This window comes from Malurus melanocephalus, unplaced genomic scaffold, assembly GCF_030028575.1.
Source record: "Malurus melanocephalus ecotype Western Australia unplaced genomic scaffold, MMel_1.1 scaffold_91, whole genome shotgun sequence".
In the NCBI taxonomy this organism is placed as follows: Eukaryota; Metazoa; Chordata; class Aves; order Passeriformes; family Maluridae; genus Malurus; species Malurus melanocephalus.
In genome coordinates, this window is record NW_026623323.1 from 1629048 (window position 1) to 1655379 (window position 26332).

Below are 26332 nucleotides of genomic sequence, written 5' to 3' on the forward strand. Positions count from 1 at the left end.
TCATCGACAGAAAACTTACGGAAAAAGATGTTTTTCCAAGTGCTTTTAGTAATTGTACACGTTCAGCAWTTAGCATTACATTGGTGATATGTTATTTCAAGAAACACTTGAGCATTTGTGTTGTGTTTATGTAGGACATTGCTGGAAGGACYTTCTGAAACCTGCCACAGTGTAAATCTCTGGTTTGATCATATTCCATTTCTCAGTAGAGGAAACTAAATCAAAGACACAGCACTCTACAAAGCAAGATATATGATAATCACCAGGTGGAAACTCATCATATTTGGGAATTCAAGACATCTCCCTTCTTTTCCAAGACATCTTTTGCTTAATTCTGACCAGTCACGAGGGAACAGAGAAACGTATGTCTGGCCTGACTTGTCAACCAGTCAATACACCATGCAAAAATATCTACCTCTTTTTTTGCCCTCATTTATTTCCCATAAGTCTCTTCTATAAAATTTTCCTTTCCACACACCCCAGCTACTTGAAACCACAGCCTTCCTCATGCTGTTGGATTGGTTGGGTCGTGTAATGGCTGCTGGTGTGAAAATCCTTCATAACATTCTAACACAAACAAATAATTTTAGCCAGTCCCCTTGAGTACATATGCTTATTTTCCTCAAGTCAATTATACTAATTTAAATAAAAGATGTAATAAAGYTGAAAAAAGTATTTCCTAGTATGATGTTAAAAAGCTGATAGGAACATGAGTGTATCATGTTGATTTTTAATTACATTCTGTATGYGGCCATTTCAGACATGCTAGAAACAGAGGCATTATCCAAAATATAACTCTGGAAAATATATTTACAAATATAAGACAAATATATGTCAGAAGTTGACACTAAGAATAAAAGTCATCAGATAAAAGGAAGGCAGTAGGTATTAATCCCTGTGGTGGAAAAGCTACTTTAAAATGTGAACTTAACCACATCCTCYTTAGTATGTACTTACCAACACACAATATAATCTTCCTGAACCTGTACAAAGTCTGAGATAACAGTTCAAAAAAAGCATATAAATACACACTTCATATTTATATATATTTATATTCATTCAAATACACATTCATAAAAAAAAAGCTCACTCTGAAAACCAGCTATAACAACTGGACATTTATACTCAACAACTATGTCTACGCTCAGGCCTAGAACAGGTCTGTGCTCTCAGAGCTGTCAGACTCAYTGCAAAGGCTGCAGGATGACTATCATCCCTTTGGAACAACAAAGAGCAGGAATTAATAATCCAAGGCCTACTTCATGTTCTCAGYTTCAAGTTCTATCTGCCCAAAAGTACAAGAGAAAAGGAAAGACACACTGATAACTTCTTTCAAGTCTAGCATCTCATAACTGTAACCCAGCTCCAACGCTTTCTAGGGTGACAAAACCTCCTTACTCCATCTCCCACACCTGCTCATCCCACCTCTTCATGCCTACAAAACACGGAGTCCATACTGTCCAGTAAACCTGCAGAACACTTAGACTATGGAAAACACATTGAACACAGCACAAAAGTGAATTTACTTTCCAGTAGCCAACATGAGGAGCAACCAACACAAGGAACAAACTGCTTCCAAGCTTTGTGCTTTTCATAGTAACAGCTGAATTTCTGAGCTTACCTGAAGCTGCCCTATAGGTTGGAATTTGCTGCAGAYCCATCGCTGTCCTCTCCCTTACAGAAGTAAGGTGGGAGTGTTGTTCTCTCCTTTCTGTGAAGCATAAGAGATACAGGGGGTTTGTAGGTACTTATTTAAGACACATTTCAGTMATTCAACTAATAACCAGGGGAAAGGAGCAGGAAAAGGGGAAACAAAGCCAGTTTTAACTCAGTTTATAATCTCTAAGCCCGACTGTCCTTTTGCATACACAAGAGCCACGTAAGTGTGGCATAATGATAAGTGGTAGCCAAATCAATGAAGCGTCTATGCCTCTACTGGGCAAACTCTCAAAAGAACTGGGCTGCTTATCCCAAATAGTTTGTGGCATTACTATAACAGCTAATGCTCAAGACTATAATGACATAGAACACAGCTGATATAATTGGATTTAGCTTTGGTAATAGGCCTTTATTATCACCACAGCAGGACATAATAAAGCTCAAAAATTAAGTGAGCAACAAAAATACTTCCCTGCTTTTCTTTTAGTAGTTTCTTTATGATGGCATAAGCCATGAAATTGGTGCTCCTAATATTTATTATATGTTGTTTGGTTTAAGCTTAGAATTTTCCTGTGCGAAAAGCAAAAAGCTTTGTCCTCTGAGGCTACTGTTTGATTGCCACAGGCTGCAGAGCAGAGAGAGACCAGGGGTTTGCAAAGCCCAGCACTATATTCCAAGTCAGGAGCTTGCTGTTCGCGAATCTTTCCGGAGACTACCATGGTGCTTCCACCTATTTTACTTATGTGCAAATTTGGGAGTCCTTTTACCCCGTCTTCTGCAAGTAAGCTTGCATCAAAACCCCCAGCGTGTGCTATTCTACCTCTATTCAACCCCACAGCTCTTCAGAGAGACCCCTGCAAAGAGAAGCATTGGGGAGGGGGATTGCAAGCTCAGCTTCATCTCACAGCCTGCCTGACAAGGTGCAGGGCCCAGCACCTCCTCAGCTGCTTCCCAGGGCTGGGGAAAAGGGGATGGCCAAAAGCATACCAAGGAAATTGAATTTAGGTCTTGCTGAGACTTTAAAGCAAAGACTTCCAGAAAGGGGGGCATTGGAGAATTACAAATCTATGTATGTTGGCTGGCCTGTGCCGCCATGTCTACAAGGCAAAATCAGCCCAACTGCACCCATGCCATGCTCCGAGCCGTGACGGCAGCCCAGAGATACCTACAGTCCTCCTGCCATTGCCTAAGACCAGAGACACCCCGAGATACCCACAGCCCTCCCACTGTCACCTCAGCCCAGGGACACCCAGAGACACCCACAGCCCTCCCACCATTGCCTCAGCCCAGAGACACCCACAGCCCTCCTGCCACCACCTCAGCCAAGAGACACCCAGACTCCCACAGTCACCCACAGCCCTTCCGCCACTGCCTCAGCCCAGGGACAACCCACAGCCCCCCCACCATTGCCTCAGCTCAGAGACACTCACCAGCCTCCTGCCATCACCTCAGCCTAGAGACACCCACAGTCACCCACAGCCCTCCCACCATCGCCTCAGCCCAGGGACACCCAGAGACACCCACAGCCGTCCCACCATCACCTCAGCCTAGAGACACCCAGAGACACCCACAGCCCTCCTGCCATCGCCTCAGCCCAGAGACACCCACAGTCACCCACAGCCCCCCCGCCATCGCCTCAGCCAAGGGACACCCAGAGACACCCACAGCCCTCCCGCGATCGCCTCAGCTCAGACACCCACAGCCCTCCTGCCATCACCTCAGCCCTGGGACACCCAGACACCCACAGCCCTCCTGCCATCACCTCAGCCCTGGGACACCCAGACACCCACAGCCCTCCTGCCATCACTTCAGCCCAGAGACACTCACCAGCCTCCTGCCATCACCTCAGCCCCTCATGACAGGAATGGCCCCACACAGGTCTCTCTCCCGACAGCCTCGCCTGCTGGGAGGACCCAGCCGGTTGTGTCACAGAGCRGGAAAGCAGAGCCCTGTGGCTGTGGGGCAGGGGGCCCAGTGCCTGCCCACTATGGCACTGTCCCAGCCACTGGAACCTGTGAAATCAGAGAATTCCCYCAAAACAGAAATTACCTTCTCTGTGAGAGTCTGAGGGAACAAAACAGTCCGTGAGGTTACTGGAAAAGAGGCACTCTGCCCAGATACACAGGAGATCCTGCTAGAAATGTCTCAACTTTAACTGAACATTATTAGGGGTAAAAAAAAAAAAAAGAGTATAAAAATGGGAACTGAAAAAGCTTGGAAAGCTGCTCTCCAGCTGSTGGGCTCCTCCTGGCTGCAAAAGCAGTTAGGAGACCTCAGGAAAAAAAACAGCTCTAAGATGAACAGCTGCAATTAGACTGTGGTGGTTTTGCTGATAGAGCCCGTGTGGTACTGCAGGAAATGGTGGCAAGAAAGGGGAATTGAAARCCTTGAGGGGCTCTGGGAGGCCACCTTCTCTGCAGCTGCTCCCCATGGCCAAAAACACGCGGTTAGGGCAATGGTGGACAGAGGTCGTGTGGGTACAGAGGTGTGAGGGCACTGGATCGAACAACGAACCAGGACACCTCCTGCTGTCCGTGGCTCTGTAGGATGYGTCAGTCCATGCCTGCATCCAATGCTCCCTGCGGGCACTGAGCTAYCCCTCAGAGCATCTTCCCTGAGGGCTATCCCAGCCCAAGGCAATGGCCAGTCTTTCTTACTGACATTTCCATCCCTAAATAGATCTGCATCACTGAGACCATCTCCCTCATTCATYTGATCCCAGGAGACACAACTTCATGGGACTCCAACTCCTGCTTGGTAGCTCAAGCCAAAATGAATAACTATTGACTAAGAATAAATACTAATTAACCTGAATCTTTCATCATATCGTGATCTGAAACAGATGCTATCTCTATCTTTAACTTTAGGCTGCTTGGAGATGCAACCTTTATATGCAGCAGGCAAAAAAAGGATTCCTTCTTTTGATAAAGTTAATTGTGGGCCTCAACAAGACATATTTCTGGGCAATACTGTGCTCTTATCTTTAAATGCTGTGAACTCACAAGGGTTTGAAAGGCCCTACATTTTGAGTGCCTCCCATATGACTTTTGTAATTGAGAAGAATTCAATTCACGAACTTTCCCACATCATGCTGGAAAAAGAGGTGCAGGGAAGACAGTTTCACAGTAAACACAAGTCCTGAATAGAGGCTGTCTCTTAAGACTCAGCCAAAGGCTGCACAAAACCATGGCCGAGATTCAGCCCTCCAACACAAGGGACAGTGGGGTGAAAACCATATGGTATCTTCTGTTGAGATGGTTGAAATCAATAGTGCTTTATATTGGTTTTAGTATCAGAGAGAGAATAATGRAACTGGTTAAAACCAAAGATTTATTTGCCAAAGTGTACCAATATTTTCAAAGCTGCTTTGTTTAGATTTTTTTCATTTTTTGGAAATAGCTCCGATGTTTTCTAAATTACTGAAAACCACTGTTAAAAGCTCCTGTAACAAAACTGTGTTTTACATTATGACTGTTGGTACTTACGCTGACAACATACATAGAGAGAGGAAACTATACAAACCAAACTTACCGTAGAAGCCAAGACCTGTCATAAATGCAGCTGTGTTCTCTCAAAGAAAAACAGCTTATTAGGGGGAAAATATTTTTTTACCTCAATAAACAGTGACAGGGATACCAAATAACTCTTGGCAAGAGCTGTATAAAGCTGAACTCTGCCCAGGTCCACCTCTCAGGCACCTTCTGCGCAACAGTCTAGGCTGGGAGCTAGGATTGGCAATTTAATCTTCATACCACTTCAGCATGGACATGTAAGTTTTCAAAAGCCTGCAGATGAAGTAAAAATCAAGCCTCTACCATTTTAAAGTTGCATAGACAGTGTTAAAATGGTTTAATAGTGTGGTTTGTTTGTACAGCACAAATGTCATTGTATGCAGAAGCTCAGCCAGTCCAAAGATGTGTCCAGCAGGGCCAACTATCCAGGTGCTGGCACAGCTTTCCATCCCCAGACCCTCTGCTGCAGATCACCAGGGGCTCTTGGTCTGTAACACACATCTCACTGGTGAGGCCAGACATTACCCAACCCTTCTAAAGTGGCACATGAGGAACTGCATCTGTGTCCTCTGAAACAGACCTTGCCAGTCAAGCAGAAACAGCTGTGAGAGTTTCAGCCATCTGAACAGTCCCAGGTGCTSAGGTGTATTTTACGTAGGGAAAACAACCTTTAAAAGTCTTGACTAGACTCCTTCCCTTGAASTGAAGGTTCTTAATCTTAGATGAGTCCCGTAACCAGAACTGCCATCATAACAAACACACAGGCATCTCCTTTCCTGGATGTGGGTGTTTTTGATGCCTGCACTGGTTATAAGCAGCAATGTACTAAGGGAGTAAAAAAACATGAAATTTAGGAAGATGAGTAATGTATGAAGTGTGGAGGCAGTGAGAGATGATCCACATATTATGTGCTTTTATTTAATAATTTATAAATAAGTATCAGCTTTCCCCAAACTGCCCCTCAACCCAGCAATTACATGTTGGCTGATTTCTTGTTAGTGCTGTTCTTTTATAATAACAAACTGTTCCCAAAGCCTCACATACAGAGTTAGACAATCAAAGTACTGTTTGTGATTTTCCACTTAATTCATTCAGTTAGCTGCAATTAAAACAATACAATTCAAGGCCTTGTGTGTTTCTCTGAAAAAAATACAAAACTTTACTTGTTACTATTAATATATACAACCTACAAGAAAGAGTTAACAAAGTCCCTTTGTCTTTGCTGTTGTAGTAATTTTCTTATCCTTTTCTGTTGATGCCCTGGCAGTCATCAATATTTCTTTCAGTTGCTGTTCTTCAAAGGACACACACTTTTCATTCAACTGCACAGAAAGAAAAGGAATCCAGTGGGCCAAATTCCCTTGGTGAGCAGATCCACTGCAGCTGCCTGGGAAGGAATGTAGGTGAAGGTGCAGGGCTTGCATTGAAGRGAGGATCAAACCTATTTAGAAGGGAAGAGGCACCATTTTACCAGCTAGTAATCAAATCCCCATTAGATTTTACCTAGCCATTTTACCTAAACATTTCKTATTTCTGGAAAAGCAGTGTTTCACGACTACTGAACACTGCTCACCTGCTTTGTATAAATAACATACCAAGTTTTAGTATCACCAGAACATTTCCTTTTTTGTTTTATGGAGCTTCACTAATGAAACCTAATAACAATCTAATTAATATTACACCAGGTTTGCAGGTGCAAAAGAGAACAGAAGCTATACCTTGCCCCACAAAATCAGCCACTCTATTAGAGCTCCTGTGTCTGTCTCCCATACATACTACTAAGTTCCCAAAATTGCCCATTATTTCCATCAATCATTAAAACAGTGTGCAGTACTCAGAGAGCAGCAACATCCCTGTCGTCTGAGGATGCACTGGGTCTGAGTTCACAATGTTTCCAGAGCTTCTGTGAGCAAGGTGTATCTCCACACTATTCTTGATAGAWGGCTATACTCCTGATGTGCTGGTTCTTGGCTACGTTAACTGAGAATTTTAGCAGGATTCTTGACAGAGGCTTCATTCAGTCTACTTCTGCAACAGAATAACAAAGCACTGATTTGGATCTGTACTCTTAATTATTATCCCACCAGCATAAAAGAGCATTTCACTTAAGCTCAGTTTCTCAAGAAAGAACTATTGTCTCCTTTGATAAGATGGTATGAAATTTATTCAAGCATTTATCAAATTATGTGAAATCTTATTGGAAGAATATGTTCTGAGATTTTGTGAATAAAGTCCCGCAGGATAAACTAACAGCAAAATACATGCTAGAGCAGAGACTCCCAAAGTCTGGTCCAAAGGCRACTCACAGCTCATCTAGAGTTCACTTTTATTCCAGTACACAACAGCATAAAAAGGACAGGGCAAAATAAAGAACCAAAAACAGCATTTCTTTTCTAGAAAGGCAGACCTCTGCCAGACCCAGCTCCAAGTAACACCTTCTAGTATTTTTCTTCCTTCCAGTTACTGTAGTTCTACAATGATGTTATACATTGATGAATGACAAGGAAGGCAATTCACCAAACTAGGTACCTATTCCAAAGTTATTTTTATTAAAAGAAATGCTAATACYACACTTGTGGCAATGACTTTATGCTTGAAGAATCCTGCAATTTGCATATGATCTGAGTGAAAGAAATGTAGTTGAAAGACCACATCTCCAACCATTAATGAATATTTCCAGAAAGTATAACAAAAGGAAAAAAAAAAAAAAAAACCCAAAACCCTGCAATCATCTCTGCTTGGCACTTTTTTTCTCAAATGCGCTTTCTTAGCTCAGTTTGCTTTAATGGAGATAACACTGGCAGATAGCAACCATCTATGTTCTGTAATAAACATACTTTTGATATGGCAATTCAAGGCAATTGGATTACTAAAAAAATTTTATTAGGCTACACTTACCATCAATGTATCAAGGACCATGTTATTACAATAAACCATATAGACTAAGGCACTGCCCATGAAATCAGGGAGATATTTCATATAACTTTAATATGTTGACATTTTCAACTGACCTAATAACATTTTTATTATCATTTACATTTAATCTTTTTTAAGCTTTCAAGTGCCCTTGTGTCCAATGCCTGAAAACATGCAATTCACTTCTAGAAAGTAACTCCAAAAATCACATAAAGGAAGTTCTTTATTGGTTTCTCTCAATGACTTCCAGATTAAATCTGCTCTTCTATAACAACAGAAAAGGCTTTCTGTAAGTATCTAGTCTAAAAACACGTGGTTGAAGTTAGGTATTTTAAATGCTGCTACAAAGGATCATGCAACTAGAAAATAGTTAATATCTCCTGATGACTCACATATTGAAATCAGTGCTGACTTTTAGTATCAGAAGAATGAAACCATATTTAAGAACTAAAATAAGGTTGTGAAGCACACAAAAGGAATAGTTTTGGATCTGAAAGTATCCACCTTTTACCTACTCACCTTTCAGATACTTGGGCTTCATTAAACTCCCAAGTATCACTGCAAAAATGTGATAGTGCACTGTCAGTGCAGTGAGTGCATAAAAGCTAGAATGCCAAGGTAAGGAAGAGGTAGACGTTGCAAATCTGTTCACAGTAGTGGTGCTAAAATGTGTGCTTTAGTTCCAGAGTGGTGCAAAAATAAGAGTTATGAGCTACCTTCATTTCAAGTAAATATAAGATAATCTATACACTGTTCAGGCCTTCTTTAGTCATCATCTACTTGAGAAGAAATTATAGATTATATAGAACAGAATTCCTTCTTCTCAGTGACAGAAAGTGAATGTGAACAAACTCTGGCCCTTCTTCAGGTCAGGCCACAGAGAGATCCATRCACAAATCCCTGAGAGTGACATCCATCCAGCCCAACAGAGCTGCACTTACCTGTACTGTGAGCTCACAGATCAAAAGCAAGTGGCTCAAGCCTCTGGAAGAAGAAAGACTTCACATCACAATATTTTTCCAAATAGAAGGTGAGTACACAAACTTATCTTCTCTCCCTGTAAGAAAAGCTTTCATCCATAAGGCTTGCTAAAGACATGACCTTTACCACACTAGAGAGTGACAGAAACTTAAAGTGCCTTTTCAAGCACATGTATCTTGAATAACTTCAGTTATGAATGGACAAGTGTTCTTCACACCTCCTAGAACAGGGAAACCAAGAAGAGAAAAAGAAACCCTGGAGTCCTCCAGAACCTTAGCATTTCCACCTAGCTTTCTATTCAAGTACTTCTACCTTTGGTTATTGATATTAAACAAACCCATGGATGCACTGAATAGCAACAAATCAGCAGCAGCTAATAAAATTAACCTCAGCTAGACATCATTGCTATATTRAACAAAACAGATTCCTCCCTCCACCAACAACAAACTAGAACAGACAGAAGCACAAAACTGCATGATGACAGACTTTCATTAGGGAAGGCAAATGGGACAAGCCTTAGCAGCTGGGTACGTTCTGTGGTTTGGTCCTGGAGGTTGTGGCTTCAGCCCCAGATCCCAATTCCTTACCACAAACCAGCAGAGATCTCTCTGAGTAAACGCAAGGCCAGCTCCTTCTCAGCAAGGCTCCATCAAATTTAAATACCATCCATGCAAAAGGGCTGCAGCTGGAGCATCCTGTCCTAGGCATGGCTACTCAGCACAGCTGTGGCCATGACACAGCTGAGACCAGTTCAGCTTGACAACACAAGAAAACGCCCTGAGCACCTTCCCTCCCTACACACTGCCTGCCTTCTTGGACAGCCCCTCAGGAACACAGCTCAGCTGCCTTCTCTCAATCAGACACAGAGGAGCACAGATTAATTAATGCTGCCTGCATCCCAGAAACATCCTGGGGACCTTAATCCCCATCCTTGGTCATGCTCCACTAGGCACTTTCCACCCTTTAGACAAAAAGCAGGCTCTGTGTGTCAGGGCTCCTCTGAGGAAGGTCTGTCCACCTGCAGCAGTGCCTGCAGAGCAGCAGCTTTTGAACCACTCCACAGTCTAAGATGTTATTCTCAATACCCAAACGTAGCTAGCTCAGCCTGTCACTATCACTTTCTGTGGCACACTGAACTCTGGCAGAGAGACAAACCTGCATGAACWCCAGTGGTCAAAGCCACTCAGGCACTCCAGCTGACACAGGATATAGATGAAAGTCACACATGGGGCAGTCCCTGCTTTGCATTTTGGTGCAGATGTACACAGAGAACAGAGCGAGGGCAGAGCTGAGACAGTGGGAAGCTTGGAGAGAAGGAGGGTGTCTTACTTAAAAAAACTCTAAAGCACATTACACATCTGTTAAATCATTGTGGCTTACCCTGTATTTCAGAGTAAATTAGTAACTTTTCAGAGGGAGTGAAGAAACTACCACTCCACTTTTAAATAATGAAAATGCTAAAAAACCTACACTTAACAGCTCTAAAACTGCAGCAAGTCACCCACCAACACCCACTCCTCTTGTCAGCAGGCTTTTTTCAGCTTTGCCTATTATTTGTGTCAAGTCAGAGATGTCTAATGTTTGCTGTGCTTATCTGCTCAGCTTTCAGGATCCCCAAATGTTACAATATGTACCTGTGCCACTGACCTTTTTCCCCACAGCATTTTGATCTAAATAAGTAAAAAACACTGTTTCTAAAATCATTTGGATTCACTGCTCTGAGTGCATAGCTGTAAAAAATCTACTTTAAGATTAACATCCAATTTTATTCATGCCTGAGGCTTCACCACAGCATCTATTTTTGTAAGATTAACAGCAAGATCCCAGTTCTCCAGAAATGTAAAGAGTAACAGACAATTGTAAAAGGAAGATGATGCTTCCTAACCTGCCCTGCTGACATCCAAGAAGGTACATTTTCCTAGCCCTTTCCACATTGGGTGTAATTTCCATTTGCATTTTGTACCCACAGTGTATTAGTCCTTCTGCCTCCCATTAGCTGGAATGCAAACTGTGGGTGCCAAAAAATACTAACATAAATCTCCCATGTGCAAAGCATCCCCTGAAAGACAGCTTTTACTCTGGAGGAGTTAAGAAACAGCCATCTTCCAGTACCTTGTGCAACAGCAGTTGGAATCATTTAACTTGAAAATACAAGCATAGAAAAAAAGCACTTGATATTTCATCTAATCTGTTTGAAATGAGTATTTATAAAAACACTCCTTTTTGGACATGGCAACTTGAGGACAAATTGAGGGTCATTTTTAACCTAAACTCAGAGGAGATGTTGCTTTAAATAGTGCCTTTGGTATCTGTCAATTAGAGCTATTGCATTGCTGTCAACTCCTGCTTTAGTTCCAGCTTTGCTCCATCCTACACAGATCCGTACAAATCAATTGTCTCTTGCAAACATGCACTAACCACTGGAAAGTGAAATTAATAAAGTGTGAGAAAAGCTGATTCATAAAGCTGACACTCCTGTGCCCAACAACTCTGGGTTTCTCCCCTCCAGCTAGAGGCTTCGRATAGGCAAGCAAAGTGGTAAAAGATTATCAAATTGCAACTGTCATTCCTGACAAAATGCATCTCAATGCTGGAAGGATTTTAGGTTTTAAGCTAAACCACTACCTCAAAGGGTTCCTCAGAGCCTGTCAATATCTGCACTTTGGATGGAAAGCTACCACTGAGCGCAGTGTGTCCAACATATAGAACCTGCCACAAAATGAAGTTCTTCATAAGAAAGCTCATCTCAGTCTTGGTTGGTAACAATAACAAGGAGACAAGATGAGACCATCAGTCTCAATTGTGAAGACAATGTTTTCCTCCCATATTATTCTGTCTGTCATGTTCCCTTCAGGTTCCAAAGGAATCCCTGTCTCATACATCATTATTTCCCACAAAGCTTGAAAGCCCTCAGGGGGGGTTTCTTCCTGCCCACTGTACCAGCCTTGAAGTCTGAGTACCTTCAGAACAGTGACAGAGGCCTCTGCCAGCAATAAAGGGGAACATCTGCATACCAATTAAACTGCTGAGCGCTGAAGAGTAAGAAAAAAAAAAGAGGGGGAAAAGCCTTGAAAGTAAATCTGAGCCAAGTTCTAATTAATGCCCTAGGCCCCGATTCACCACAGCACTTAGGCATGTAGTTAACTTTAAGCATGTATTTAGTTCCATTGAAGTCAAAAGACAGCATCGAAGAGGCAAACTACATTAGCACAATTTAATACTCTTTGGGCTAATTAATCAGCCATAAAAATTAACTATGAGAACTGTATTCCTTACTTCCCTCACTGTGACATTTCCAGATAAAAATACTTGAATGTGGCTGGAATAAGCAAAAAGCACTACTTGTTTGGCTGTCATGGGCTGCTTGGTCCTACAGCWGTGAGGGCCAAACCCTAAGAGCAGCTATAGGAACTGAGCTCTCTCCACATCACAGGCTACTGTCTGTATCTTCTATGTGGTGGCAGCTCGCACACATGAAAAGCACAGCCCCTGTCCTGAGGAGCAGTAATCTAAGAAACCAAAAGAACTGGCAACAGATGAGTAAAGCCACCAGGCAACGGACTGCACATCAGAGACATCTTTTCTCTGAAAAAAGGCATTTGTTCACTGCAGCACTCAGTGTCAGTTGTGATTGGAGGTGGCAAGGAAGGGCAGCAGACAGGGCTGAGGGAGGCTGAGAGCAGATGCAAGTTTGGAGAAGTGCTGGTGAGGTTCCCAAGGAGGCACTGCCAGGCAGAACTGGGCTGAGGGGAACACTGCTGGTGTCTAAAGGCTAGTCAGACTGGAGTCTGCCCAGTGTGGGCAAGGGCTAAACCCTCCTCAGTTTCAGTGCAGTAGGAGCAAGCCCTGTAACAAAAAAGCCCAGAGTACAGTCTCCACATAGCTGAATTGTCCCAGATACATCCAATCCTATTCTCCACTTGGTAATCCCAGCATGGTGAATGGCTGCCAAAATTGCAGGCTAGATTTGACCTGAACATGGTCTCCAAGGGTCATATATGACCAGTATTTGAGACTTAAAAAAAGCATGTGTACAAACAACCATTCTGTAAATCAGAATGCAAGGAGACAAACTGGCTGATAAGGGTGTTCTTGCTAGGGATTTCTGCAAAAAATGAAGCCACAGAAAGTTTGCCGAGTATCTTTGATGCTGTACATGGACCTATAAAAGTGAGAAAAATGACAGCAGGAGACATAAACTCATGAGTGACAATACTTCYGTATCTCATCCATCATGAAAACAAAAAAAGACCAAAAACAACCCTCCAAAAATAAGAACACCATAAGAATAAAAGAGTACCAGCACAGCTTTTCAGATTAACTTTGAATTTCCTTGCTTTCATTGGTTTAAGAGCTCTATTGTTACTCCCTTGTTTTTTTAATTGCAGATACTAAAAATTCTTTTATCTTTCAAAGTCTTTAGAGTATGTTATATAATCACGTAATTAAAGCCTCTTTCAACTGGATATAATTTACTCTATAGTTTACAACAGCTGCACTAGAGCTATTACWGTTTATCATTTAAAAGCCTAATTAGAGGCTTCTTAATTAGTGGATCCTTCAGTCACTAGACTGTGACTGTGTAAAATATGCTCGGCAGCTATTGCATGTTACAAATCTACATGAAATGTTTGTGTGAAAACAGGGTGTGCGAAAGTCCAAAAAGACAGTGCTTGTCCCTGCAGGTCAGCCCRTGTGAGCATGCAGAGCTCCACAGGGTATCTCCACTCCCCATCTCAGTGCCAGGCTGCTCCACACACAGCCTCACCCTCGTGCATGTGCTGCTGGGAACTGCCCAGCACCTCCCAAAACAAGACCCCAGCCTCACTGAGCTGATGTGACTGTTCCCATGTCCAAACACAACCCAAAGATAGGATGGGGCTGTGCCCACCAACTGCTCTTGCACGGCTCACCAAAAGCTTTGTCCAGCAAACACAGCTCCCCACTGCTGCCACTCTGCCTCAGGAGCTCTGCTCCATGCTGGATTCTGCACATAGCTCCTCTGTGCTGCCCAAAATACATGTCTCACCAGAAGGAAGAAGAGGGGAACCAGTTACTGCCTCTCRTYAATCACCACCMAACTAGGAGTCAGTCACTGACATTCTAAATGCAGTATTTGCCCAGAGAAAGGACTGCAACTCGTTCATCCTCCCSCCCTGGGCAGCACRATGCTGGGGAGCAGCTGGTAGGACKAAARTGAATCTTAACAGGAATCACTCCCTAGAATGAGCCTGATACAAACTTGGGGCTCAAGGACCTCCTGCTCAGTGAGCAAARAGCTTGTCCAGACCAYACTCTGGAGGACTGGTGGGGTTTTGTTCAGTTTCATCCAGCTTGTAACACAGCGGTTGTGTTACAGTGGGTCAGATTTGGGGCCTGCCAGCATTTGAGAGCATTGCTTTAAACAGTACAGTGACAAAATCGTGAGTTCTTGTTGACTGCAGGATAATAAAAATCAGCTATTGAAAACCTGTATCATTAGTGCTATTGCTTTCCAGTGGTAGATGGCTGCAGTAATGGATTGGCCTCTCCATCTCATCCTCCCACTGGAAAGCAACATACACAGGACCAATCAATAAYATGATCTAAGTTACTTGTAGACATGTCAGGTGCAAATATTGCCCTTTCTCAGAAGGTTTTAAAGACCAGGTTTTTTTGCAAAATTTAGGCCAGGCAACAAATTGCTTTGGATAAATTGTCATTAYGGTGGGGAACAGTTTAACCACACGCACCCACATTGTTACATGAGTTTTAAATAGACAGGAGGTAGTTCTATTGTATGCATGTATAACTTCATGGGCTGAATAGCTCAGGATATTCCATTTGAAAAGCAWTCTCTGGAATGGCCATATTGCTGAAGAGCCTGCTTGATAGGAAATAACTAGATTATTTCATCGTGGAATTTGACACTAATTTCTACAGCTGAAATCCTAAAATATGCCCAAAATCAATACCAAAATCCACAGTCATTACTAGGGCTGGAGTTTTATCCTATTATTGTGTCACAACRTATTACCCACTTAATGCAGCATTCTCAAACCTGAACAGAAACTCCACAGGTCACAGCTTCGTTTCCCCATGGATCAGTGGAGAGGCTAGAGAAGTGTTCAAGAGCCTTACCTACATAAAAGTGCCATCACTTTGATGCCATTACTACAACTAAAGCACGTACATGTGTTTCTATYCCTGACCCCACCTCTGCCACCTGCACACACACAGAGGGGATATGATCAAGTAGATAACAAAGTAGGTCAGAGGCACAGTTATTTCACAGTTATCAGTTCCAGCCCCCAAGGATGTCCATGAACACACACAGAAGTGAGTGCAAGTGGAGTCCAGGCTATACAATGAGTCCTGTGGTGAGGCATGACATTGGCGGAGTCTTTTTGGGGGAGAAAACTGACACTGGCCAAGGTTTTCCGAAAGGTGAGCTCTTATCGTCTGAAAACACTTGTGACAAATTGCCTGCTGACTGAACTGAGAAGTTCACATGGGAATCATATTTCTTTGAGCTGATCATCCTAGGAAACTTTGTACTCCTAACTTCTGGAAATCCTTACATCTTAAATCAGGGACAAGGCTTACATGGTACTAATATTGACTTTCTTCAGTAAGTTCAACAGCATCAGAAGCGATACCATAGCAATGATTTTACCTGATTCATCTTACATTGACTTCTGTGACAACAGCAGGAGAGGAAAAGGAAGGTGGTGGCTAGGTTCWGGTAGCCATAACCATAAAGCAGAGGAGAAGGCTGAAGACAGAGCAGGAAGTAACATCACATCAATATGCTTTGGACTCAGTTTTCCTCCTGGTCCAAACAAGTACCATGAACTTCCCTGTCTTCACAGCAGGGTGGCCATGCTGCACACCACCATGGAAAACACTGCAAGAGCAGAGCACAGGACAGCCAGTGGCTTGGCAAGGCCAGGGACCCTCTGGAGCACAGTGCCTGCAGCAGATCCCACCAGGACAGCTCACCAGCCCAGCTCCCTCAGCACCAGGACACTCGGAGGAATCCAAGCACAGCACTCAGCCCACAGCCATCCCAGCTACAAAGGMTGCTGGCTGATCTGCTCCAGCCTCAGGGCTGCTGCCTGAACCCTTGGGGTCAGAAGAAGGAATGGAATTCTCTGACAGCCAAGAGATCCCTTTTATGGGAGCAGGATTATGGATTATCATTTTTTGTGGATCTCTGCTCTTCTCCACCCACACATCTTTTTTTTTTTTTTTTTTTTTTTTTTTTTTTTTTTTTTTTTAATAAATGAAAACATACCAGAAGAGCTCAGCGTCTTCTTTCAAGACTTCTCTATTTCACTAACTTGTTCCAACCTCCATCACAGCTCTTTCCTTGTCAGCAACTGTACCACTGCGCTATACCTCTGCCCACGCACAAATGCACTGGTTGAAGGTATGAACTGGAATCTCTCCGTTAAAGGAACAAGCAGGCATCCCAGAGACTGACACAGCTGCTATTTGCATGTAAAAGAGGAAAAGAGGTGCATGACTGAGCCTAAATTAGCATGAACAAAGCCTCCCACCGAATTTGCAAACTACAGCTTGCACAGTGGTGCTAATAGAGGTGCACACTTTCCTCACAAATAATTTCTACCTCAGCCATAAGGAAACTTGTGCAACAATGGTCCACAGAATTTAGCATGAACTTTTAAATCCCTGTTTTTCTAAAATATAGTGCTTGAAAGAGAGAAAAACAAAGGATGCGGGGTGGTGTGGATATGCCCAGGTTTCATTTAATCTCCACTTCCAGCTTGATTCCTGAAGCTGGCTACCTCAGAGAGACATGTTTTGTAAGGMCTCCATCACTTCTGTACCCCCAGATTTTTGAACATCCAGAAATATTCACAGTGYTCAGTGCATCTGAAAATGAAAACCAAAATAAGCAGGGCAAATACAGATCTAAYGCTCCATTTGAAAAAGGAGAACTGTTCCTTTTCAATATCAGCTCTTTCAAGGCGATGCTCCTGGGATTCATTTATGTCTGCAAAGTCTTGCTGAAGACACACACTTCACAAACGGTAAGATTTTCATATTTTAACACAGTCTTTGTCTCTCTGGCTGTGTACAGACATATCTAAGCACCCATGTCTGGTGCCTATACCTACTGAGTGAGAAAAAGAGGATTAGATGKCTCASTAGAYTGCTCAAGAAGTGCAATTTTATTGGTCCCCCCAAACCAAACTGCACTTTGAGGTCTTGCTGCAGAGAAGTTATAGACTCACACTTTCATGGAAGCTGTTGGAACAATTCAGTGCCTCTGCTATTTGTGCAGTAGGTTTAGCTCTAGTTTCATCTGAGAAACTAGAAAGAACAGTAAATGCAGACATTAATGGTAATAAAAATCAAAGCTAAGCCCTACATGAAGAGAAACAAATTCCAAAATGAAAAATTCGATTACACAGTACCTGTCTCCTGTCTTGACTTCCTCATTATATGTAGAAATTAACCCTGTCATTAAGTACTTTGATCAGGCTGTACATAAACAGCTTATAACGGCATGAAATCTACCACAGCAAGCAGGCAAATGAACGAGTGGAGAAATACTGACATTTGGGGCTGCTGTCAGACATCAAGTGCTCCTRCTCCCTCAGGGCCAAACTGCTAGAGTAAATGGGGTTACTCTGAGGATTAATTGTTCCCTCCTGGTTTGCACTACTTCCAGAAAGTTTCAGTAATAATATCTAACAGGCTATCATTTGGAGATCAGTGGCACTAATTTAAGACCTCTGAGAGATTTATAAATTTGGCTTTGTCGCTGATCTTTAGGCTCAAATTTGGTATAGAAATTCTAAGCCCCACAACTGACCTGAAGCAGTATCCCATCTTTTTTAAGTGTTCTGAGRCCAAAAGAGGGAAAGCAGCATTTAAGTAGGAATAATCTTTATCATCTATCTGCTCAGGATTAAGGCACAAGAGATGTGCCCATGGTCAAACTGGTCCAGGTTTGCATTGCTCAAAGATAAGGTACGGCACCATTTCACGCACTCCTGCTCCAAATATTTGTCACTTATCTTTAGAGAATTTCAATGCACTARTGCCCATTATAAGCAAAACTTCTGGGCAACTGACAGTTTTTTTTTCTGGTTGGTTTGTTTGTCAGGATTTTGGAGCAGAGGGTGCTTTCTTCTGGGATGCATTGAATGCAATGTAACTTTACTTACTTGYGATCCTATCTAAATTCCTTGCACACACAGACTGCTGTATGATCAGAGGTGCTCAGGCCAACAGTGTCTCCCCAGTTGTGCCCCTGCTTTGCCATCAGCCCCTTGCCATCTCTGAGCCGTTTTCAAGCAGCTKTGTTTCCTGCTGGCTCTTCCCACCTCTTTGCTCATTAGACCCTTAGCATGGAGAYAAACCATGAGGGTGCCCAGGGACATCTGCCCCTGAGCACTGACAGGGGCCACTGCATTGCCTTTAGAATGCAGATCCTCTCTACTTTCCTAGGCTGGCAGCRATGGGGTTCTGGTGATTTGCCAAGTACAGCAGGCAGAGACATAAGGGAGGAATCCTGATCCAAAGGAGGCAAAGGCARTTTTCCACTGTCTTCAAGACAGCCAAGATTTTACCTTTAACAATCTAATAAAAGCTTGGAAAAACACTAAGCAACCCCACAGATGATTTACTTCTGTACCTATTGTTAAACATTTTGGGGAGCAAACATTTTATTACTCCTAAAAGCACTAAAGTCCAGTGTTTCCTTCACTTACCACAATCCATTATTTTATCCCATTGCTACAATCATCTCCAGGATGTTATTGCAATGTTATTGTTCAACAGGGCTATAACCACAATTCAGACAAACTCAGCCTTAGACCAAAACAGCAAGGCACMTCTGAACTTTCCAGAATACTGCTCTCACGCTTTAAAGCTGCATAGGTATTCTCAGTCATGTCCCAGATACCAGTTGTGCCCACAAAAATACTTCTTTCCAGATCCACAAATACTCAGGCATTCACTTCTGTAAGTCAAGCAAAGAGTACAACCATGCCCCACCAACATGGGAGAAGATGTCACAAAAGACAGCTGGCAAAGGATGGAGTTATCTGAAAACATAATTTTTATATCTGGCTCTAACAAACCAGGCCAACTGCTGCATGTGTGTAGTCCCTGGAGATAAAGTAAATAAGCCATTTATTTTGACTTTGCAATTCCTATTCCAAATCTCACTTAAACATTGACAGGTATTTTGCTAGCATTGAAAGCTGTAGTAAGGGCGTACCTGAAATTTCTAGCAAACTTAGAAGCACAGAACAACCCAGTCTGCAAAGGCACATTATGTACACCAATTACCATAGCATTATCATCTGATACTTTTAAAATATGCTGGCTTCTCTTSTAAAAACAATTCACTATTGATATCAATTTTATGTATCTAGCAGCAGGTCAGGGATTTCTCATAGATCCCTTCCCTGAAGAATCTCCAGAATTCAGCAAGGCAATCAAATCTCCTATGGGAAGTCTTCCAGTGATTACTCTGAATTCACCTCTTCAGTGGTCTGGAGTTTGCTTTTGCTCTTACAGAGCCTTCCTGGTGAACTTCAGTATGCAGAGCAGATTACGGGCTCCACTCCTGAACAAGAAAGACATTTTAAGCGTGTCTTATCTGTAAGTGCATATGTTGTTTTAGTAATCAGTGGCATCACCTAAAAGTGTAGTCAATCATGTTGTTACACACCTCTCTGAATACCTGATGCTATAAACTAGGAAAATGCACTGGCAGAGCTTTGCAGCTGCTGTAGAAAAACCCACAAGTAATGGGAAAAGTGTGTAAATAGGAGGAGCAGGAGCAGCTACAGTGCCACTGCTGTTCAAAACACATTCAGTGGCAGTTGGGAGGCAAGGCTGAGCCTTGTTTTAGGTTTAAAACTGAACTTGGGAAGGAATGCAGCTGCTCAGATGAATCACATTACAAGATATGTGAGAAGCTGGCCTACCTAAAATCTTTCAGGGATAGTGATAATGGTAGYAAAGATAAAGTTTTATTAAAATTTTGGTTTAACTAAATAGTTCTTCCTGGATTTACACTGATTTGAAGGAATGTCTTACCCTTATTCTATCAGTAACAAATCCCAGCTGAGAACAGCACATATGACCAAAGGCAATCAGACAGTGTGGCCCCCAGAAGGTGAGCCCTAGGCCAATCCCACAGATGTAACAGAATACTCAGCACCCGAAGTGACCACTGAAGCTAATTTGAATTGCTGGTCCTCAGTATCACTGATGCTTCACGTCCAGGAGAGGAATTTGTGCTTCATTATGAGCTTACKGATTACAGATGGAGTCTGTCACAAAGACACACCCTTGAAAGGAATTGACCTTTTCAGCCCTCATGTGCACCCATGGGCTTCCTTCTAAACATGATGTYTGAATCCCAGCCACATATCTGAGAAGTCGTATCTCAGTACACTTGCTGTGTGCTCATCAGGGAAAACCTCCTCAAACAGCTGCAATTAAACTCAGGTCACACAAGAGGAGAACCTTGMTTTGGTAGGTCCAGGCCCTCCTGATAGCAGGCTGGGGCTTATGGCTTGAAGAACACAGTTGAAAAGCATGCTAAACACAGTTGCCTTCAGGAGGTGATAAATAYCAGGAAGGCAGTACATAAAGCATTTCCAGACTTGAGTCAGAGAACAGAAGTATGAAGCTCCTTAGTAAAAGGTCTAACTCCCTTTGACATCCACAGGCCCCAGAGGTGCTGCCAGGTAAAGAGCATGAGTCATAGGTACCTACAGTATCCCTTCTCAGCAGTCTTTATCCATCACTCTGGCATTGCTCCTCTGCTAAACTGCCAGRCAGTCAAGGAGAAATATTTCTTCTCCATTTATCTGCACACACTTTCCAGAGACTGACTTCTAAAGAAAACAGAAAGGAAAATATAACCACCTTCAGAGGCCTGTCCCTGGGACAGAAGTCCTCATTTCTTCATGAGAAGCATCATGGTGTACCTGCCACAACAGCTTCTGTTCAGAGCCATCTCTGCTGAGGTGTCTACYCAGGATGCAGAAATCCTTTGGAAACAGGCCATGCTTGCCTTTCCATTTCCCCTGCAGCCTGTATTTGCATTCAGACTCCGTAACTTCCGATTGCTGGCTAGGAAAATCACACACCACGGATTTCTTAACAAAACAAGACAATCTTGCCTTTTGGAGGTCTCCCCCTATGCTCTTTATACCCAAACAGACATWATTGCTTATAGCATGGAGTAGGTCTTCAGTGACTGTAAATGTACAGTGACCTATTGAATTTCTTGGATTGTAAAAAGTTATTTATACCACCTAGCGATCCTGCACATCATCCAAACCACTGCTTTGCTCATCATGCACTCTCTTCCCCAGTGATGTTAGGTATCAGGACAGAGAGAACAGTTACCAGGAGTTGAGAAGGTTTTAAACAGGGCATCTTAGCTTCCAAGTRGTAAAAATGATTGGTGTAAAACTGCTTGGGCAACTGGTTCTCAAATAAGCAGCCTAGAAGAAACGAAGGACTCTGCTGACCTGAAATTGTTACTGCTTGGCATCTCTTCAGAAGGCMCCTGACAAATGACTTCATCAAGATTTGGGGCGATACACGGGAATGTTTTACAAGMAGCTGTTGAAACAGTGGTGCTCTCAATTTTCCAAGGAAACAATCAAAATTAATCAAATAATTCCAGGAGCAGAGGAGTGCTGCAACCAGGTTCCTTATTCACCTGTGCCCAAGGATTGGATTTTTCCTTGGTACAAAGAAGGCACAAGCCATGGCTGACATTTCCCTGTACCTGAGACTGTCATGACATCTCTCTCCCAAGTGCCTCTCTTCACAGCCTCTACTCTCCTGGGTCCATCTGCATTTTCTTACCCTCCCTCATGCACATAATTTAATTGAATTTGGTCAAAAAGATCTTTTCGATCACCTGTCAAATTTAGATTTCACTAGTCAGGATACCCAAAGTCACACTGGTGGAAGGACACACTTCCAGGAGGCCAGATTTTCATGGCACACTGAAAACTCCCCAAAATGTTCAGCACCTGCATTGATGGAAGCCTGAAGAAGGGCTTCATTACATCTCCACAGTACCAAGTGCTCCAGGGGAGGACCCCACAGAAAGCAGCACAGCCCTGGCAAATCCTGTGGCCTAGAGAATGCCTGAGCCCCAGCCCAGCACTCCAGAGCACCTGTGTACTCCAGAGGCAGCTACTGCAAGCAGCAGCTGAGGAATAAACTTCCCATGAAATGGAGGCCCCASCTCTCACTGCAGCAACGGGCTGAAAGCAAGGCAGGCACAGGGCACTTTCATATGGACATAGGTAGGGAAGGAAATATGCAAAACCCACCTACCTGTGAGAAGATCACATCKTGTCCAACAGGCCACTTGCTTCCTCCTCACAGCCAAGCTTCCCCCATCCAGCCAACACAGTAAATGAGATTTCAATGTGGGCAAGCAGGAGGCAACACACAAGTTTGGAAGGGGGTTTATTTCTTACAGAGCGGCTTGATAGCAGGAGTGCCATGGTCATTCTTTCTAATTTCAGGGACCTTTTAAATAAAGTTCCACTCCAGAAGCCAAGCATGAAAGGAGAGGAATGAAAACTCTTTGATAGATAAGATATAACAAGAGACTGTCAGAAGCTTGCTAGGAGAATGAAGTAACACTCTGGATACTGTCATTGAAAACAATAATGAAAGAGTACACCATTTTCTTAACTGAAGTACTATCAAATCTATGTTACTGCCACACAACATATTTTTCGTCCAAAAGTGCCAATTTCAAGCTATGACTATTGATCTCTATCTAACACTCAAAATTAACTGCACTACTAAGGAAAAGTGGCACCAAATCGTTTGAGAACATCAAACAGTAAAAAGCCAATGGGGTCAAATCAAGGTCAGAATTTGATGAGTAGGGTGTCAGAAATTTAATCCATTTTGTCTAAGATAATGTATAGAGCCCCTATTGGGGCTTTTTTTTTTCCTTTCTTTTCTGTAATTTTTTTTCAGCTAGCTTCTCTCAAAAATAACACAAAACCAGACCTCAACTTTTTTTGATGAACTTTTTTCCATGACTGGAGAGTGAAAAGATTAAATGGACTGCAACACAGATGGCAATTATGCCTCTGTTTATTTCCTAATGAGTCACAAGATTATTTTTTGCCTTCTGCCACATCATTTCAGAATACAAGAAAACCTTATCTTGAAGGAGACTTGAGGAGACAAAATGTTAAAAGTTCCAGTCCAGCAATAGACTGAAGTTATCTAAAAAAAGCAAACAAACAAACAAAAAAAAACCATAAAAAACAACCCCAAAACTTCAACCACAAGTGAAGTCCCATTCACTCAGATTCAGAAATTATGGGTAAATCTGTTCCACCAACTGGTGAATGTGGTGGCTATCAAGTTCATTAGTGGTCTCATGACAAAACATTCAACAGCTCTCATAGTGACATGTTGCATTTACAACTCAGCATCTGGGGAAAGTCCCGAACTGTGGCTAGAAAAGGCTTCCTCTCTGCCCCCCACCAGAGCTGCCTGTACCCTCTAACTGTTCCCACATCCCCCTGCCTGCCCCGGATATTCCCCAGCCTCAGAGCTGACAGAACTCAYTTCCAGCCTGAGAGCCCGTGCTGGAGGCAGCACAGCCGCGAGCACACTGACCCAGTGCTGCCGGGGCTTCAAACCCAGCCTGAGGATCCAATTTACAGTGGCARCACCGTCTGCTTCTCATATCGCAGCAAGTAATTAGCATGCTCTTGAAAAGAAGCATGAGACACATTCATCGGTTCAAGCACTTGTCTCTCACCTCTTCAAGAAAGGCCTTAACCACAGGGTTTTGGATAGGGGGACTCCCCTCTAAACCTGCTGACATCTTGCARCAAAAATTCAGGCTTTGATCCTAAGAGGGCTGAATCCTCAGCCTAGYGATTAGGACACATGGCTGAAAGAGAAGAATCCTTTATCTGAGAACTTTTCATATGTTTTAGGCAGTAACTGGGGGTGGATAATATGAATTTGGATCTTGTCAGGAAGAGTCTGAGTGTGACCTCCCACCTCCTACCAGAATACACAATATGCAAAAGAGGATCCATTTTAAAGGGAGAGCAAGACATACGCTCCTTTCTGGAACAGCACTACCTCCGTGCTGGAACACACTTGCTTTCTGCAGCAGTAGGTAAAGACATCCCCTACTCAGGAGATGGCTGGTGCTTCAGAAACACCCATGTCCTCAGGACATTTCTATTTCCAGGCTCTAGAGGTTCCCCTTTGGTGTCTGGAGAGTCTTGCTGGCTTTGGTGAGCCTCAGGCTTATCTATCCCAAGGAAGTTCAAAGACAACACAACTGGTGTGGTAAAGATAGGGCACAGTTAGGTTGAATAATTTGTTACCTAAAAATGCTTCTGACAGATGGCAAGGCTGTTCTGGAACACTGTGAACATAACAGATTTTGGGACAGGGTGCTGAAGAGAACTGATTTTAGTGAAAAGTTGGATTTTTATCAAAATGACCTTTTCCACTCCAAGTGCCTGCTTTGCATAGAAAATTGCAAAGAAAACTTCAAAACTTGATAAGAAATTGAACATCCCAGTGACTTGACTGGAGTTCTGGTTTGGATGTCATTATCCTTCATGGCCCATTAGCTGCAACTGGACTCCATGTCTAACATGCATCATTGCCAAATGTTCCCATGACATATCACAACAGCACAAGAAAACAAAAAAACATCATTCACATTAAAAAAGGCTCAGAGTTTAAGGAAGAGAATAGACCATTTGCCCTGAACACTTGCAAGTTCCTTAACCTGACATGAAAACCAGTTGTTTCTACCCTGCTTTTCTTCACCCCCGCTCAAAAAACCTGCAGTTTTTCTCAAGAAATAAAATATTCACAATCYATTCTAATTACCAAGGCATTTTCAGGCTACATTCCTAAAGAAATGAGGATCAATTTTGGCACTGTTGTCCATTTATCTGTTCCAATGGTCAGTTCTGGGTCCTTTCCCTTCCTGTCTCCTCAACGCCTTCAGAAAGTACCCGACAGACAGGGAAGGGGGAAGGAGCTGTGAGCGCTGGGTGGGAAGCGTAGATATAAAAATCCTTAGTTCTGTTTTGATACTTTGCAACCACAGCACAGATCTACACAGCAGATCAGCAAGTCTCTGAGGTTTGAGAGGAAACACTGCCAAAAGATGGTATTTCTTTCCCCTTAAAAAAAAAGTTGAAACAGTTTATTACTAGGTGTTGTATCGCATCTGAAACTTTCAGTTTCAGTACTTATGTGACGTATATACCAAGTGGAGAAGGAACTTACTAAAACCTTCCAGGATGAAAACCCTCATGCTAGCCAGTCTAGACATTCTCTAGCAAACAGAAAAGTGAGATTAGATGGTGTTTCTATTCTGACCCCAAATAAAAACTAGTAATAAAAATTAATTAAAAGAAAAAACAACTAAATCAGGTGAACATTAGCTAAAAGAAAGTTTAGATTGAGATGGTGAAATGCTACAATATGGCTTAATGAGGTAAATCCATTAAAATACCAAGCACTTTCTAAACCATGAATTAAAGTATACACTTGTCTTACGATTATGAAGAAACTTTTTTGTAAGAAGGAACTCAATTTTCTAAATTAGAGTGGAAACCAGACTCATTGGCTTCTATTTGGTACTTAGCTTTCTGCTTAACTAACTTTTAAATTAAGATCTTACTGAATTTTTAGTGTCTACCTAATCTCTTGACTTACTTTAGACTGCTCTCACTGAAGTGAGATGAAAATTGTTGATTTCTGATACTTTACTGCATAGCTAGGAAACGGAATCGTGGAGCACAAGGAGACACTTGAGTTAAATTATTTACATCTGTCTCTCCAAGAAAAGGCTTTCTATTGGTGTTGGAATTAACTTTTCCCCAATACCTGGTAATTCTCTTGTTTCTATATCCATATTCCACAGAAGAGGCAAAGGTTTCTGGTGTATAGTATTACTTCTGTACAATGCTGTATGTTTTCAATTAAGCTCACTCCCACAATGATTTCCATATCTAGCCACTTGCTCTTCTTATTTCTTGATAAGTGATGKCCTTATCAGGAAGTCGGGGGCGAGTCTGTTACTGCTTTGAGTAAACAGCCTAAAGGTCATTTTAGATGTTGGCTTTGACACTCTTGGTTCAGTAGACACCCACCATAGCTGACACCAGTATGCTGAAGTTACCCTCATGGAAAAATAGCCTTTCAGTGGATCCTGTTGGCTCTTCAACACAAGAGCCCACCAGCAGGCA

At 42.7% G+C, this 26332-nt stretch overlaps 1 long non-coding RNA gene across 1 annotated transcript in view; it reads right to left on the bottom strand.

Moving 5' to 3' along the window:
- Positions 1-5037: 5037 nt before the first annotated feature.
- LOC130574893 (uncharacterized) overlaps positions 5038-26332 on the bottom strand; it is a 29309-nt gene continuing 8014 nt past the window's right edge. Inside the window, exons 4-5 of the long non-coding RNA XR_008965479.1 lie at positions 9029-9144; positions 5038-7199 (exon numbers count right to left, since the gene is read on the bottom strand). This is a non-coding gene — a long non-coding RNA (uncharacterized LOC130574893). The remainder of the gene's footprint in view (positions 7200-9028; positions 9145-26332) is intronic.